This window comes from Larus michahellis, chromosome 1, assembly GCF_964199755.1.
Source record: "Larus michahellis chromosome 1, bLarMic1.1, whole genome shotgun sequence".
In the NCBI taxonomy this organism is placed as follows: Eukaryota; Metazoa; Chordata; class Aves; order Charadriiformes; family Laridae; genus Larus; species Larus michahellis.
The window spans coordinates 15,504,072-15,518,887 of NC_133896.1; the positions used below are offsets into that span (position 1 = coordinate 15,504,072).

A 14,816-nucleotide genomic window follows, 5' to 3' on the forward strand; every position below is an offset into this window, starting at 1 on the left:
TTCCCAGAACATTTCCATTCCTCTTTGATAGAATGCACGGAGGGGGAGGAAAAAAACCCAACCAAACAAAAAACCAAACCACAAAAAACAACGGTCAACCGAAACTCCAGCACAGCAAAAAAAAAAAATGCTTCAAATAGTCCAATTAATTATACTAAATGCAAAATGTACTTGTCTGCTTCTTTTGCAAGGATTCTGAGATCTAAAGACGGAACTCCAAGGTATTACTGATGTATCAGAGACAGGAAAATGACAGAAGAGTGAATACCTTGCCCTGGTGACAACGTCAGTCTTCACATCACTGAGCTGGAAGACCTAGATTTCACTCTTGTGTCAAGGCCTGTTTCTTCAACTATAAAAGGGGACATTATTGATTTAGGGTATTAACTTGATTACAAAAAGAACTGGAGATTTAAGTAGGAATTCATCTCTTCTTGTAATGACACAATTCCACACGTGTAATCAGCATTTGTCACCTGATGCACCGCTACTGCAGAAAAAACGACAATTTTCTACTATAAGTCATATATGTTTCTCAGCTCAGCAAGGCCAAAAATCCCCAGGCAAAAAAGAAATAATGGAGCAAATGAATCCCGCTACACGCTTTTTTGAGTGACACTCTACCAAAGAAAAGCAAGCAGAGCTTATGGGTTTCCCATTCTGCTGGAGGAGATGCTCTGGTAGTCCAACGCCAAACTAGTGAGACATCCTGATGTGTCTGGGAGTGTCCGAGGTAAATACCATCTCACACCGCCTGCCTGGTGCTTACACCAGGAGGACAGTGCTCACAATCCTTTTGCACCAGTTCCTCCGCACTGGTATCTTATTACCCGCTGACCAGTGGTAACGGTATTTCTACCATTTTTGCTCAGAGCAAGGAAATGCATTATCAGCCCTAAACTTGATGGAAGATCCATCAGGTGAAATGCTGAAATATTTCTAGCCATCAAGCAACAGTACTTTCCTTCAAGGAAAGGTAAGCACTGCTGAAAAATCAGAATTTTGTGGGTGATTTTATATGTGAAGAGAAATCTTTTATTTGGCTATTTGTTGGATGTAAGAAAAAAGTATCTGTACATTTAACACTGAAATATAACAGGAGGAATAGCACTCTAGTTTACTAAATATACAAATTTAAAAGCAACTCACCAATTCATTCCTCCAAACACCTGACTTAAATAATTTTATTTCAGACACACTGTTGCAAATAGAGGAAAATTTAGAATTGCTATCCTCTCACGCTTCGTATTGTGTAACAGACCTGTTTCCTCAGGCAGATCTTTCACATTCAAGGTCATCTGATGATACATATTTCTATTTATTGACTTATACTTATCAGGTAAAATATTTCACTGTATTTCTATCTCCACCTTTAATGATATTTACCAAACAACAACAACAAAGTAATTTAAGTACATTATTGTTTTAGGAACTTGGATGTTTTCCCTCATCTATCACACAACTATTACAGAAAACTGATACTTCTTTAATGCTAATCCAAACAGATATAACAGCATTTCTTTTCAGATAAGAAAAGATAAGCCACAGAAGACTGAGATGGGACTACTGACGTGGTTTGGCAAAAAACAATGCTGTACTACAACTACGAGAAAACAAGCTATCATTTTTAGGAGACTTATGTTCTTGATCTGTTTTTGTGCATAATATCACGTCAGATTTTGTTGAATACGAAGATAACACATCACCAGTTCATTTTATCATTCCTTCAGTTCATTTTATCATTCCTTAGAAGAAACCTGTACAAAAATGGTAACTTTACTGAAATTAGCCCAGAATAATAGCTTTGCAGGACTTGTATATAAACTACTGTTTAAACTTTCTGGCTTTTCAGCTCCAAGTGTTATTTGGGATCCAAAACCAGCATCTGGTGAAACAATGTATTTCTTAACAAGCTGTTTTATAGGCAGAGAAATAATGAAAAACATTTTTCTAAAAAGCCATGGGTTTGATCCCTAAATTTGCTCCATCTCTGTTACCCTGAGCTTCTCTATCCCCCAGCACCCTCACCGTTTCATCCTGCATCCACAGTCCTTTGCCCCCCAGCAAGAGAGACAGGATAAGCTCCGTCTGGTCCGTAGGTAACACATGTGCCAACTGCCAGTACAAGCATGCTACTGCCACATGAAACGCTGTTCTCTGGGGGCATGTTAATTAATTAAGGTGTCTCTTCACAGTTGCTGATTTTCACAAGATTCCTTAAACTTCGTATTTTTGAAGCCAAATTGGTAAAGAGTTAAAAATTCTTAAGACAAAATTGGTGTAATCGCATAAGCCTTCTTGCTATTATTATTAATAGTAGTATTATCACTTCTATCGTTATTATAATAGTTATCATATTTTAGGAAACTCAAGCTGAAATTTATATATGAATTTTTTTACTTGCTATTCTGTGCTTGCCACTCCTCATGGATATTCCCAGACATCAAATTAATCCTGGAATATTTTGACACCTTTTGAAAATCCACGTAACCAAACAGATCTACCCAACTAAGGACACTGTTTTGTTTTGAAAATTGAATGAGCTTATATTTAAGTTTCAATTAGCTTTATCAAAACTTGCTACAAAAGCAGCATAACTATCAGTGCAGAATATTTCCTCATTCCAGACATTTTAGATACATTAGCTCACTCATTTTTCAGGCACATTATTTAATAAAATCTATTATTTAGAATGCTGCAGGACCCACAAGCGATAACCCCCTAATACAGAGCCTCCTAAGTGAATGTGCAAAATAATTCCTGAAGAGGTCACTTGTTCATGTTTCCCTCACTACATACAATAGCTCTTACAAACAAGAAATGAAACTCTCAACCTTCTACAGAACAAAACTGAACAGACAGCACCGAGAGACCTACCCAAATACAAAAGTGGGTTTGTAGGGCATTTTTTATCTGTTCCTCTCCCTTAAAAATCTCTTTAGTTCTATACTTACATGCAACTTAAGATATAAAAGGACAGTTTCTACTTTAACTTGCATCATTTACGACTTCTAAACTGTGCAAACTAAAGGAACTCAGACCTAACCACACATGAATGAAAAAGATGCAAATCAACCTCTGACATTCCAAGTGACAACTACTTCACATTCACCTCTCAACCCTTCCTCGCTGCAACGAACTTCATGTATTACAAATTACTTGCTTTGGACAAACTACTTACCTGCTCATAGTACTAACAGCTTTCCCATCATTGCCCTGAATGGGAGAGAGTGTTTTATGTCTACAAGTTTAAATGTTTGTTCTACCTATATAAATGATTTCTTTCAGATGGGCCTTTATTCAGTTTTTGGAAGCTACCATATAATCAATAACAAATTGAGACTTGAAAATTTGTTGGAGCATGGTCAGTGTTTCAGATGCTGTATGAAGGTAGGTATTTCCCAAGGCCACGCAGTGATGCGAGTGTGGATCTGAATTTAAGGCATTCCAAGTTTATTCAGCTGATGTTGCCTCTGTCATGTATTAACGTGGCAGGAATGGCACGGGGGAAAGAGACAGATGATATCCATTACAGCTACCTACCAAGATGCTGAACACCACAACGTTGCATAGCCATGCACAATTGCAGTTCAGCTTTCCCTCCTACCACTTCCAATGCCTTGAACAACTTGTCATCCAGTGCAGGTGGTTCCAACTTTCTACGCATCTTCTCAGAATCAAACACAGACTATATTTTAGAAAAACTTTTAGGAAAAAAATAAATGCATACACGCTCACCAGCTGAAGACACGGGATATTTTTCCTACAAGATGCTCTAATGACTTTCTATAATTACTTACATAAGCTTATTGGGGAAAAAAAAAATTAATCACTTCTCATTAAAACAAGGCATAGCTCAACTCAGAACAATTCTTGTGGACAGTAAGCAAACAAACCGAGATCATTAGAAGTTCAACTTGCAAGCAAATCCACACAAAGGAATCAGTTTTACCTGAAGACATTTGAGGTGTGCAACAGGAGGTCTCTGAGAACAAACGTGCAATAAATATCTTTCTAAGGTATCAAATGTTTGATATGTATCAGTTGTTTTTGATTTAAACCACCTGAGTCAATTGGGGCACAGGTAAAACATATTAGGATGATTATTTCCTATCAGGGCTTAGCTGGCTTTTAATAGTGCTAGAACCTGGCTTCATCCATGCTTGGTGTGACATGTCACTTCAGGTGGGAAAAATGAATAGTACATCCGTTTGTCAAGAGATGAGAGCAGCCTTTGGTCAGCCAAGAAATGATTACAGGGGAAGTAAGCTTGGAAGCTAACAGGAAGAAGGGAAAACAATTTTAAAACAAGGATTTCAAAGTGGGTTATTTATAGAGTCAACACTCAATTATCCATGGTCAGATTATCTGTACCACAGATGCAGAAACAAGTCAGCTCCATCTGGGCTCATTAGCCTAGGTGCAGCTTGGTGCAAATGTTCCGATACTTCTAGGGATGGTGTGGGTCCAGAAATTATCCAACAAGTATTTTTTCAGCATAAGACCAAAGAACCACTTCGGTTGTCTCTGTATGGCATTTCCAAAGGCAAGAGCATTGGGGAAAACGGCAAAGACTCCAGATGAAGCCACCACCTTGCAGTGCTACCCCCATGCTCTGGGTCCCAAGGAGTTTTATTAACTCAGGCACAGCATCAAGCCCAAGCTGGCTGTGTGCATTCCTGCCATGCTGCATCATGGCTGCATCCTCTCCCTGGACACCAGGGAGCTTCGTGGAGACAAGCACAAGATACTTGTGACGACGCAGGAACCAGGCACCAGCCAGCATGGCAAACACTACGAAACCCAACTCAGCTGGGATGGCCTCTGTACAGAGGGACTGAGCTGTGAGATCACTTGAGATTCTGATTTACAGTTAAGTCATTAAACCAGATATTCTAAATAAAGGATAACTTAAAAGACAAGTGCTTTCCTAACTGTAAGAAAACATAGCAACAGACAATACCAATCCAGCCTGAAGCTGTTTTCCTGGCCACAATGCCAAAAGTGTAATTGACAGTGAAATAAAAAGGTTGACAGGGAAGGAAATGGAAAAAATCCAACATTACATTTCCTACCTGCCAATTGCTTCCTCTGAATCAGACTATCTGCGTTCATGCTGAAGGGCTGAAACCTTTGTCCATCTGTCAGCAAATAGCAAACTCCAGAAGAGACTTTATGCTCTTTAGACTCTTCTGGAAGTTGTCCCTCCTCATCAAATTGATGCTACTATAGCTGAAAGAAATCCTGCTATTTAAAGACGAGAGATACTTCTAAATTGGAGGAGACTGAGATTCAGTTTATTTTTTTCCAGCAATGGCAGTCACTTGACCAAAGAGGCAGGGAAAGGACAACAAGCAGGATACTGGCATGAAAAAAATCTCGGCTATAATCAGCTGACTCCAGCTTGATTACAGAGGAGGAACTAAACTCTGTATTTGGCAAATGGATCACAGAGCAAGTCTTTTCTAAAGCTTTTTGCTGAGCCTGCCAATTGGTAGCTAGACAGTACAGCAGATTTAACCAGCAATGGCTAACATGTGAAACAAAACTAACCATGCCTGAGATATCACCCCTGGGATTTGCCTACTGTATCTAAATACTGAGAGAAAATGGTTTATTTACACTGAAGAGCACAGCACGTAGCAGAGAACTGCTCAAGTATTTTCAAACGATAGCAAGAAACAGAGGCTCACAGAGTGTAGGACAAGGTAGAGGAAGAGGGTCACCTATTCCACCAGAACAACATTCTAAGACTTGAGGAAATCTGCAGATCCTAAATCTACGACCTTATCACCCCTCCTTTCTATTTCCCTAGTCCCAAATGCCTTGACTTTCCAGGTTGCTTAAGGTCTGAAAAACAAGAAATTCAACAAAAACAATAGTTCAAAACCAAAATTCACTATGACAGATATAACTTATCAGAGAACTCTGGCAGTTTTAATTGTTATTATTTCTCCTTATGTTTCAGATCCCTAAATGTCTACTGCCTAGAAGATGATAGCAGTAGAAGTTACAGAAGGTTTATTGTCTTTCTTTGCTGTTTTACCTTAGGACATGAAGTTTATTCTTGGTATTAGGGACAAAGATATTTTGGACCGTGTAACATTCAGCAAACAAAACCAGAAAACCTATCTTCTGCTGTACAGTATTTGCAGGTCTTGTCTACGGTATTTATCTTAGAATACATACTAACGAGGATAACAGCATAAGCACTAGAAGGGAAAGGACTCAATTACTGTAAACAACAGGGAGCGAATGACTGTTAAACATTGAACAATTGACATCGATGGAAAGCTTAAGAGTTTTCACCTCTTATTTGCTGAAACAAGATTAGGTCAACACTGCCCTCCTCTGCCCCTTAAACCCCATCAAACTAGGGAAGATCATATATGTAAAACCACTACACTACCTCACTGCCCTGCTGAAATTCTCAATTGCTGTAAGGTTTGAGGAAAGACACCCAAGGTATTTCCCCTTCCTGGGGGCTACTGCCACAGCAAATTTCAGCCTGTAACTTCCAGGTAAATTGGCTATGTATCTGTCAAACACATACACATGAACGGTGCTTACACAAACTTTCAGCTCCGTTACTGCTCCCCCCACCCCAAGATATCAATTCTAGCCAGGAACTGGATTAGCAACAGACTGTGAAACATTTTCAGAGAAGTTCAGAGGCGGCACTTACAAAAGGACAGTGACATTTTATGGCCTGAAGGCCCCAGAGCAAAGCATGGCAGCCGGCATCAGGCCTCGTGTGTTACGGCTACAGTCGTACCACGGATCAAACAGAGAGGCAATTTTTATTCTTGCCCTTCCTCCCTTTCAAAACATTCCCAGGTCACCTTTGGCTTCAACCTGGCATTAATACATGGCTGCACTATAGTGTAGGAATAGAGACTGGGCACACTGTAGAACAAAACCTTAAGTCTTTCAGCAATTGCTTCCTAAAATAGGCTGCTCTTGTCCTGCAAGTGCAGCGTGCATTGCTGCCCCCAGATGTAGCCTCATAGATTCAGCATATTGAAATAAACTTGCTGAACCTGCTTTCGCGATTCATCCCGTATAAGGGACCTCTCTCTTTTCAATAATTTTATGCTAATTTACATGTCACAAATCTTACGTGCTCCCCTCCCCTTCCATGTTAACTGTAAAATTATTAAATACTTTAGTGATATGGACTACTTTTGTATGACTTCTGTCTTCCTCTTCATAATTAATTGTCAAAATCTGTTACACAGCAAGTTTAAAACAAATTATTCTATACTGTTTTTGTATTTTAATTAAATATAAAGCAATACTGGTCAGATATCTCAGGACATTTCTAGCTGTACAGAAATCAGATCTCATTTAACGGCTATAGTATTTCACAGATTGAGACAGATACCACCTCCATCAGATGACACTGGTTCAGGTAAACAAGTAGGTTCTCTTTTTCCCTTAAAAACTCTAATAAAGTTTTCTAGTGTCACTTAGATTTCATCGTTATAATAGTTTAAATATATATATATAGAAGAGATATAGAACTTTAAGTTTTTCTCGTTCTAAATTCATTAGTACAAATAGAGGGAGACTGTAATCCATGCACACAGCAAGTAATTCAGCTCTAATTCATACTACAGCACAGCAGAGGTAAAGCGGTAATGTCGACGTTAAACCTGACACTATACCACCCTTAAAGCTTGCAGGTAATCCCTGTCTTACCAAGAACTCCACACTGAGAGACATCAGATATACTTAAAGAATAATTTAGTATCATGAAAGTACTCAGTTCCTTTTAATTTAAATTTACACATCTAGAACCATATCAAAGCTTCCAAAAGCAAATACTCAGCAATTGCCTTGTTCCTATTTAAAAAGCTCTAAGGAATATATATAAAGGAGTCCATAAAAAAGTTGACAGCTGCTAATTCGAGAGTCAGCAGTTTGCCATTATAGTGGCACATTGTGTTTAAACTGCTTTGGTACCACTGTCATGTTGTTAGTCAAATACCAAAAAAACCTCAAAACCCCTACAAATGACATATTTCTAAACCACTACCTACTACCAATGTAATCAGACACATTTCGCGCTTTTTTTTTTTTTTTTTACAATTGTCACATGTGTGACAAGGTGACATTTCACCATGTGAAATATATGTGTAAGAGCAAAACATACAATATAGAATTACATACTATGCGTAAGTGAGAAAGCACAAAAACTTCTCTACATATATGGGTCTAGCTAAGTTACTAGTTACCTGCCTCTGTTTTTCTTTAACCTTTCCGAAGCAGCTGCAAGTGGAGCTTAATGTCTGCTCACAACTTAAAATTTTTGCAGTAATTTGTGCAGATTTGTGCAAATGAAAATCACAGACTATATTACATTCCAAGACTGTAGGCAACACGAGCGACTGTATTTGCACAACAGCATGCTGATATAGTTGGGGAAAAAAAAAAGTCCCAGTACAGATAAGCAAGGGTCAAAGTTCTGGTCGTGCTTGAAGTTTCAGTATTGGCACTTCCTGATCTGAGTCTAAAATACTACTCTTAATTAAATCTATTTTGTCCTTCTGTGCTGCAGTAATGAACTACTATTCTCCCCCCCTCCTTCATGTATCTACTTCTGATTTGCTCACTTACACTTCTATAAACCATTAGTCCAGTTTTAAAAGGTCTTCAGTCCACAGAAGGCATTGCCACAATTAGTCCCCCAGGCCAGAGCTGCGTTTAGCCTCGCTGCACGAAGCTCAGCCCAGAAGCCTCCTGGAGCAGGGCGGGAGTTGTAAAGGTCCCCTTGCACCCTTTAACGCCTCAGCTACTTTGGAAACCGTAAGAGTTGCTGACAACCCTGAGATACATGCCACCTCCCTCCACATTACAAAGGTATCTAAAACTGTGGATGTTTCCAGCAACAGTTGTGTCCTATAACCTCGTACAGCTCCTGCAACAGGTTTCTCACGCCGCTCGTCCTCGGTGCCAACAAACCAACGCAGGGCCTCCAGCGGCCCAGACTCACATCCAGACCGCGCTGCAAACCCCGGGCCAGCGGCACTTTCCCCCGGTGTTGCTGACGGGATCCCCTGCGGAGACTCGGAGCCCACCGCGGCGGAGGCGGCGGCGGCGGCAGCAGCAGCAGAGGCCGGCCCGGGGCGGCGGGCGGCGGCGGGGAGGTGCCGGGAGAGGCGGGAGCTGCCAGTCCTGCCCCGGGCCCGCCGCCCGCCGGCAGCGCCGAGCAGCGCCCCGTAAACAAGAGACACGGTCACTGACGCATGCTCCCGGGGGGAGCGCTAATCTTTCTGGTTTTTAACCCTCCCGACTCAACGCCACGAGCAGGGAAAGCCCAAATCAGCGACAAGCTCGGGATTGGCACAGTAAATGCAAAAATCTGCATCGTGAAAACCCCGTTTCATTTAACACACTCGATTCTTCTCAGGAAAAGCTGTCAAACTCCCCGTTTAGTTTAAAGGCTCACAGAGGGCAAGTCCTTCAGCAAACAACCAGCCGGCAGCACCGCAGCTTCAGCCACCTCCAGTGAGGTTACAGGCTCCGTCCACCTCTCACAGACTCCAGCACTTGCTAAACTCTCCGGAATAATGCATGGTAACCGGTAATCAAAAATTAAGCTTCAGAAGATCTGATTATCTTTGATTTTTACACAGCAGTGTCCAAGTGGACACAGAATTAAGATCCTGTTATAGCCAGCTGCTGGATAAACGCTAAGTTCTTTATCACCTATTTTTCTTCTTACAAGTACCTGGTACTCACAAGTACGCAGATATCAGAGCTATGGTGTCACCACCCAAAATAAAAAGCTACATCAACAAGCTGAGCGTTGCTGCGGCACAGCTCTGCCTGTCAAAGCATCCCCCTGCCAAACCCTCACCCAGGCTGCTGCTGGAAATGGCAGGTTTGCCGTTAACCCAAAATACTTCCTTCAGCATAACTCCCAAGATTTGGAATGGAAGTAGGTTTAATGCTCACCCGATGCTATTAGAAGTAATTTGTTTCGACTGTATTTAAATGGGCAGCCCCTCGGCTCTCCCCACACACATGCAACTCCTCTTGCAGCCCAGTAGTTGTTGGCTTGTCCACTAAAACCAGCCAAAACCATCAATTTGCAGCAGACCAGCATGGGACCCCAGTTTAAATGCAAATTTATTCTCACATCTGCATCCAACATGAAACACACTAACAAAGGCAAGCTTGTATCATAAGGTACTTACAAATGTTTTAGGATTAAATTCTATGTATTTGCACACATGCGTGGAGTGGCGTTTCCCAGGAAATTAAGCTGAAAGATGTTCTCTGGAGTGCTGTATTCCCCGGCTGCACACCCTCCCCGACTCTGCAGGGATCCCAGTGGGGCGGCAGCGGGAACGGCCCCAATTTATTCAAGTTTCTTTCTTAATCACAGAATCATCTGCCTGAGGCCTTGGAAGAAGAGAGAAAGTGGACGGGGAGCGTGAAAACACAGAACCAGCCTTCTCAAAGATTAGTCACGATAAGTAAGCTCTTCAGCGGGCGCTGCGGGTCCTTCTGGATTCAAGAACTGGATTCAAATCATCCTGACCCACTGGACCCAAAATGGAACACAGAAATTAAGCCAACAGGTCTTCGAAGGTGCATAACCTGTTGGTTTGCGGGTTTTTTTAAATTTAATTTGAACACAGGGCTTGAAGTAGAAAATAAAACAGATTGTATGTTTGGGGCATGAGCCTACCTAAGCAAAATAAAACTGAATGCTTATGGGATTTCTGCGTTCAGGAAAGCATTCACTGCAGGTGCACCTGCCTCAGAAGAAGCAATTGCTGAAGCCAAGAAATAATGAAACAAAATAAAATATGGAAGGAGAAATAAGCAGAAGAGAAACAACTTGTAGGTACAGAAATAATAGGTAAGTAATATCAATATCAACATGTAAATAAACAATAAGACACATAGGTAAGTAAAAAATTTAAAACTTACTGGAAAAAAATCCAGCAAAAATATATGCTCATAAAAAGCTCCAGCAAAGCCGAGAAATTGGAGGCTGAAAGAAACTACAGGTTGTGTTGCATACCTCCATCATTTTATGGCTAGGATGTCAGACACTGCTAATACCTATTTGTACATCTCAGGTTCGTGCCCGTGGAGCAGCTGTCAGAGCACGACGTAACACATAATCCTGGGGATCCACGGGGCTGCAAGGCTGCTACAAAGTGAGTGGTGATTGCTGCCTCATGTGAGCGTGTGATAAAGGTCATATCGCATGTCTTAAATGGCCAATAAGTCATTACGTGGTTCTGAATGTTTAAAATATAACACAGGGTCATGTTAAGAAAAGGCTGACTTCCATGGAGAAACAAAACAACACACCAGAATTTGGGGAGGGGGGAAATCCATGGTAATCATGTAAACAACCTAGCACAAGTAAGTTCAAAATGATGCTTTGATTATCTGAAAATAAAAATCCATCTTCTGAAGAGTGAGGCTAATGTTACCTCTTGTTTAAGATACAATCAGGATGTTGTCAATTTTCTGTTTCGTAATATTAGGCATCTCAAGTGATCCATCGATAGATTGCCTGAACCAAATGTTCCAGGAAGTGATAACCAGTGCTTTAATTTTCAATCTAAAAAAGGGAATTTAACAACAATATCAAGACATGTGTTTAAATTTAAAAGCACTTCTAAAGTTGAGATGAAGAACACAGACCACCTTATCGATTAACTTCTTGTAAATGGTTTTCTTTATACAATGGGATACCAATAGAGACGGTTTGTGCTAGTGACAGACAAGTTCTGCACTCAACCACACAGAGAAAATATTGCACAGTAAATATTATTTTCTAACGCTAGAATCTTAATGCAGAAGTTTTATCTACAGAACGTACAATCTATAAAAAGGCTGAGAGTAAAATAAGCCAATAGTTAGAAGTACAATTCATTGTAGGTAATACAGGGAAAAAAAGGATTTTTTTTTTTGATAAAGGATCGCTCTCTTTGTTCATCTTGCAGGCTTTAATTAAGTGACTAAGAAATAAGGAGCAGTTAAGAGTGATTCCTTTGTAACCTGTTTTTTTCAGGCTATAAATGTGACTCTGGTAATACTAGTACTACATAAAAACATTAAGAAGACCGCTTATTTACCAATGCCTGGATATAGACATTAACTTGCCTGATGTCAGCACAAAGCTACAATACCACGGTGTTTTTAAGACTATCTTGAAAAGAAAACATCTAATCCCTATGGTTAGTTTTGGACTGATGGAGCTGGGTTTGTGTCTATTGGGAAAAAAGAAAAAAGCAATATGCCAGCAGCACTTTATAGCAACTTTTTTTTGTGCTGTGCATCAGAAGAATATTCCCATAGAATTTTCAATAGGAGGACCCAAATTTAAATATTAAGTGCTTTGCTGATGGACGCTGGCACTATCAGACAGCTTGCACATTTAAGCTACTTGAACCTGGGAACATTTCTTAGTACCCAGTACACGGAGACTGCCTAGTCAGGAATGCGTTCTGGGACTAAAACTTCAAAATGCAGAAACAAGAGTCCAATCTGTTGGGAGCATACATGTTTCTCGCTAAAGCTGTGCGGGCCTATAATAGTGCCAAAATTAATTTTGTTTCCTCATACTGCTAGGTAGGTCAACATGCTGGTTTTTTTTTTCCCCACCCAGAAACAAGGCTACAGCTTCAGCAACTCAGTACCAGCAAAAACAACAGGACAGACTTCAGGCAAAAAAATATAACCCAACAGAGAAATGAAACACCAACACATATATTTGAGTGGCAGCTCTATGAAGCGTTTCGGGTTTTTCTGTAATTGTATATTAATCTCACTCTGAGGCCCAAATCGGGTTTCTTATGTTTCAGTGCCATGGATATTTTGTCACCAAAGGACAGAAGAGGGGTGTTAGAGAAGTGCAAGTCAGAGCACTTGGGAAAGTCAAAATTGTACTGATTTTACCTGCAGAGATGGTTTCAGAAGAATCTCTAAAACTCTACCTGATTGTTTCTGCAGACAGCTGTCTAAAACTACCAACAGGTATCTTATCTAAACCACGGTTAGGAGAAAACAGGAGAGGGGATCCAGATTTCTATGAATTCCAAGTATCCTGACTCAGCAACTCCAACAGATCAAGCATCCGATCCATTTTCAGCAACGCACCCTACGAAGCTGTGTTTGTGGCCTATAAAACACTCCTGCTACTCTTAAAGTATCATAGACCTTCATAAACAAATCAAACAACTGTCGTTGTACTGAGGAGAAGTACAAAGCCCTGACTAACAAGTGGTGCTTGACAGACACTCAGTTATGCTTACTTGACCCTGCAGATCAGACTGATGCCTCAGCAGTCCTGAATTTTCACAGCAGCTCCTCCAGAAAGGCCACGGCATTCTGGCTTCTTGTTTAACCTCTTATAAACGAAAAGTGGTGAATGTGGATTTCACTAAGGAGTGCCTTAGTCTTCACAGTTCACTCCTAAATCCATAAATTAGACTATTATTTTGGGGAAATCCTAGAAGGCCTGAGATAGATCCATATATACCTGAGATATACTCTGAGATACTCCCCTTTTTTCTGCTTGCCCTATCCATGTATCTGAGATTTGTCTGTATTTCAGGCAAGGAACGGCTACTCCAGTGACTTTCACTTGATTGCAGTCAGTCCTTGCACTATCCTTCCCATACGGAGATGTACGGCAAACACAGTTCTCTCCCCTTTTCATTCTTCATCCAGGCCAAGAAGGTGTTACCCATTTAGATGTCAATATGCATCCAAGTGACACTTTTAAAACAGCTTCAAATACTGTAACAACATAAGAAAAGACAACCTACCATCTGCTTTCTTAGGAAAAACGTCATCTTTTCAGAAAGTGCTTATTTAATGTCTAGCACAGGGCTTCACTTTCTTGGTCATGATCCCTAGGGGTTCCTCAGAGATAAGTTTCCCTTATTAAAAATAAAATATTGTAACAATAAAATTAAGAACAAAATTTGGTTTCCATTTTGCGTTGAATAGCTTTCCTTGCTGTAAAACTTCCAACCTAAATTGTCTAAGCAAGTTGAAGTACCAAGAAGTGGGCACACTGTCCTTCCAAAACCGTATTAACTGGAGTTAATATTGTACAATCACATAAAAACCAGTCTTTGTTCTCAAATGCTTATAAATGATGGTATCAAACACTCGGGCACCTCATCAGTGCCACGGAGTTCAGCAGTACCACGGCAGGTGCAGCATCGTACTTACGTGCTTCTAGGATAGCTGCTGAAATTAACCCAACAAGGAATAAATGTTCCTCCTCCAACACTTAAACTCGTAATTCTTCAAGCAAGGTCATGGAGACAACAGATCCTTCAGTACTTCTCTCATACAACTTTTTCCACTGCTCTAGGGCTCTGCAAGCTTTTGAATATTTTTTAAAGAATATTTACATGTTAAATGATACATAGTTAATGAAAGCACAAGTAAAATATGCAAAACTAGTATTTCTTATGGGAGCAATGCTGCTGTAAGAAGCACCACTACACCACATTGTAGTGGTTTCCTAAGTTTCTTATTTTTGTCTTCAAACACATACTGCTCCCTTAAAGCATTACATGGAGAAGACCTCAAATGTATCCTTTAACGACTTAGAGCAAACAAGAGCAAATTTGTTGCTTGATGTGTGCAATGCTGCATGCATCTTCATGAGCACCCCAGTGTTACATTTCTTAGCCATGAGATTCCATAATCCCAGGTATTAGTTGGTATCTCTTACTGACTTAATTCAACCAATAATAAAGGTTTTATTTCAATTAGTTTCTTAGTCTCGCATTAGAATCAGTGATTTAGATTTAAATTCACATACT

General features: G+C 40.3%; 1 protein-coding gene across 3 annotated transcripts in view; it reads right to left on the minus strand.

The window, feature by feature from the left end:
• ATXN7L1 (ataxin 7 like 1) overlaps positions 1-14,816 on the minus strand; it is a 116,250-nt gene that overhangs the window by 39,749 nt on the left and 61,685 nt on the right. Inside the window, exon 1 of one of the 3 annotated variants that reach the window (XM_074578741.1) lies at positions 8,996-9,220. The exons of the other annotated variants lie outside the window; for them this stretch is intronic. The gene's annotated coding sequence lies outside the window, so the exon portion shown is untranslated. Of the gene's footprint in view, positions 1-8,995; positions 9,221-14,816 lie in introns of those variants that run through there. 3 annotated transcript variants of the gene reach the window in all.